The sequence below is a fragment of the Monopterus albus genome, unplaced genomic scaffold, assembly GCF_001952655.1.
Source record: "Monopterus albus unplaced genomic scaffold, M_albus_1.0 scaffold153.1, whole genome shotgun sequence".
In the NCBI taxonomy this organism is placed as follows: Eukaryota; Metazoa; Chordata; class Actinopteri; order Synbranchiformes; family Synbranchidae; genus Monopterus; species Monopterus albus.
Window position 1 is genome coordinate 860,026 of NW_018128033.1, and position 4,128 is coordinate 864,153.

The following is a 4,128-nucleotide window of genomic DNA, read 5'->3' on the forward strand; positions in this document are numbered from 1 at the left end:
TGCATTTGCTGCTTAAAGTGCCTTAGATTTTGTGTTACTTATTTATCTACTTTATATTTCACTTGTATTTTTGTGGCATTCATGTGGACGGCAAAGTAAGAATTTCATTATACAGGGAAACGCATTTCCTAACTGTGCATATGACAAATAAACACTTTGACTTTGACTACAGAAGCCACTTTTTTTTTTTAATTATTGTGGAAACGGGAATACATGTCTCACTGCTCAGTTTTTCTAAGGCAGAGCAGAGTTTTGTTTAAAAAAATCATATTTCACAGTAAAAGCTGATGTAGAGCCAGAATTAATCTTAAACTGTGCCCATGTCTTGATTTTACTGACAGAGTTTTACAGTATAGTATATAGCCTCAAAATATACTTTGGATCTCACTCTGTATCCACATTTTGAATGAATTTTTTTTTTTGCCTGGAAGCCCCTGATTTTCCTTAATTTCACTTTAGATCCAGAGACAGTATGCCAGTTACTCCTTTCACCTATAAAAAGAACTTCATCTGACTTCACACCGATCGAGGTCTTTCTCAAATTGGATGACACAGGTGATCATCACTGGCTTTCCCTCATCCCTCACAAAGACTAGTAGACCTAGGTCACACCAAGGTGCACTGTGTTGGTGCTTGCACCAACCTCTGTAGTCAAGTCTTGGCAGAAGATTCTTCTTGGTGCTGCTCACAGACCTCCTTAGCTGTTGGTTGTGTTGCATCCTACGCTTGAAAAAAAGTAAAAGTAAGGCTCACACATGTATTTTTGTACACAAGCAGTGGCAGTCCTTGGCGGATGTGATACACCTCTTACCCAAAGGGAGCAAGAGTCACCGCTCATGGTCTTAATCAGGTCACATGATTTATCCAGTAGAAACAAAAATTACTGCCAAAGAGGAATGAATTCTTTTGCTTCTGTTAAACTGCTGCTGGTAAAGGAAAAAGAACAGGCCTGCGTTTGCCCGATCATAAAGATGCTGATGAACATGAACAACTTTGCACAGCCAGTTTTGTGTGTTTGTTTTATTTTGTTTAGTGTATTTTTTATTTTGATAATGATAACAGTGTTGCCATAACTAACCTCAGTGACTATATAAGCCCTTATTTTAGCCCTTGTCTAAGCCTAACTCTAACCTTAACCCTAAAACTGAGTCCTGACCTTGAAACAGCCTTTTAAAGCAGTGAGTAATGCTTAAGTGTCCACACATTTCAAAATCATTTTCACTCTGAAGGTCTAAAACTCAACATGGTCCTAACAGAGACTTAAGTATTAGAACCCCTGCACACACCCACGCACCCAATCCTATCCTTCACCTTTATTGTCATGCAATCACACTCAGCTGGTGATCAGTAGCATAATGACTTGGACTCATGCTTAGCTGAAAGGCAGTTTGCCCATGTGAATAGCATTGCAATCTACATAGGCTACATAAAACAGGGCAAGCCAGTGGGATGAAAGATTTAATCTTCGTGGTCTTCAGTGAATACGGAAGGTCCATCTTCCCAGACAAGATGTCCATTTCCCTTGACACCGCTGACAATGCCAGCTCAATTGCTAAGCGAGACATTCAGAGGCAGATGGTGTCTGTCTGAGAGTGGATTCCTCCATTGGAAACCAAATAAGTATTATGTCGCAAACCGGGCTGTCCCCAGCACATTGTCAGCTGGCACAGGTGAGAATGCATTTCAGGCGGCGAGGCACACCTGCTCTCAATGGTTAATGTAGTACTTAAGGAAAGCGTTGGTGTGTCCTTGTCGCCAGATGATCTGTAGTAATCCTGCTGGTAACGTTGCTTTGAACTCTTGTCTATGTGAATGAACTGCTTTTCTGTTATTGAGCCTGACCTTATGTTTTTGTATGCCCTCCGTTTGTGATTACTTTTGTACCAGCCTCTCTGGATGCTTTCCCTTCTTGTTTTGTTGTGAAGGGTTGCCTTATGTTTGAACTGTGTTTCCCCGGACCGGGTTGGCCTCTACCATTTTTGTTTTTTCTCACTACAATTTGGTGTAGTGACTGTGAACTGTATCCTCAGTCCTAGAAGACCTGCTTTTGTTGCACTAGCACTGTGGCTCTGGAATCTTTGCTGTCAGCTTTCGTCACACCATCCCGCTGCCTGCTCTCCTGTCTGCTGTTGGCCTGATCCTCATCCTGTACACCGGACCAGCGATCACCTGTGCCAGTTCCTGCCTCCCTGGACTGCTTCCCATGCCTGTGGCACTCTCCTGCCAAGGGCCAGCACACTCAGCTGTTCAGGTCCTCGATATTACTACTGGAGCTAACTTTTACTTTAGCCTACCGATTACTCTCTCTCATCCTCTGCTCTTATTCAGCAGGCTGTGCCTCTCCTTCAACCCCAGGTTACATCGCTAGCAGTCCAGTCGACCCAGTGTTCCCAGCTGTCTCGAGATCCGCTGAAAAGACGAGTGTCGTGGCAAAAATCAATACACAGGGAGAATTACTGCTGTGCCAATTATCATTTATCGAACAATATCTTGTGATTATGATTGAGAGGGCGAGAAACAGAATCACCTGTCAGTCTGGGCCTCTGCAGAGAAAGTCAGGCTGTCAGTCACCAGTTCTAGTCTTCCCCTCAGGTCTTCACATACACGCCTGATCAACTCTGCAGCTAACTATATGGCCATTCCCCAACTTCCTGTGATTGTCCAGATCTTGACGTCCAACCGGGCCCCACCCTGGTTACACTTCTCTATTTTTGGGAACCCCCTGCACATGTTGTGCATTAACTAATATTACCTATTCATTCATTCATTTTCTACCGCTTAGTCCCTGAATGGGGTCATGGGGGAGGCCGGAGCGAATCCCAGCCGGCAATTGGGCGAAGGCGGGGTACACCCTAGAGAGGTCGCCAATCCATCGCAAAATATTACCTATTAACTATGTTAATAACTATTAACTATATTCTGATCCTATTCTGATTATATTCAGTTTGCTTTAACCACTACACAGGCTCTGTCCACTTGACATTTCTGTAACTCATTAAAGTACATTTACCTTGTCAAGCCTGAATCCGAGTCCTGCATTTCTTTGAGTCCGAACTAGCACAAATATATGGTTCACCATGTCTCAGAGTCTCCTAAAGCTGGTGCCTCACATTTCTGGTTATCTCATATATTGTCAAGTGAAATTAAGATTTCTTTTAGGTGAGACCTTAACTGTAAAGCAGCATTTGTGAAGGTTTCAGATCAAACACAATTTATAACAAACAGTAAAAGCACAAACTCAAAGTCATTACCAGTATAAATCTATTTTTGAATAAGAAGTAACTGGAAACAAGGGACCAACTTTTACAGATTAAGATTTTTTTGCACAGATGGGAACTCACTGTGACGCACCCCAAACAGCTGCCACATAATTTGTCCTTCTTCGGATAAGCTGTAATGTTGTATTAGGGCAGCGCAGTGGATACTGCATGATGGTGGCGTGGTGGTAGTGCTGGTGCCTAAGAGCGAGAAAGTTCCTGGTTGGCGGCCCTTCTGTTTGTATGTCATCCTAGTACTTGCGTGGGTTTTCTTGGGGTAACTTTTCTCGGATAAGCTGTAATGTTGTTTATAAATTTCCTATCATAGTCATTATTTTGAAGGTAATTATTATTAGTGCATCAAGTTTTGGATGTATTTTGTGGAGTATTTGCCGTCTTGGGTACCTTTTGTATTGAACATTTGAAATGTTGTATTAGGGCAGTGTGGCGGGTGGTGCATGATGGTGGCACGGTGGTAGCACTGGTGCCTATGAGTGAAAAGGTTCCAGGTTTGTGGCCCTTCTGTGCAGAGCTTACATGTTGTTGTTGTGCTTGCGTGGGTTTTCTCGGTAGTTTGGTTTCCTGTCAGTGTTCATGGTTGTTACAAGTGGAATCTTGTATAGTTTAAGTGTTCCTAGGGGGTGGGTTAAAAAATGATGCACCGAACAGGCGGGAGGTGTGGGAAACTGTTGTAGACGTTGGGTTCCAATAAAGTCTCGGTAAGCAACCACATATTGCTTTAACTGTCCATTCTGTAGAGTGACGACACAGAACAGAACGAAACATAGTGACAGCGGACATGACTCGTGAATGAAGCCGAGCCACAGACTTAGAGTTGCCTGAAAATTTGTGCTAGCCCTGTCAGCCTAGC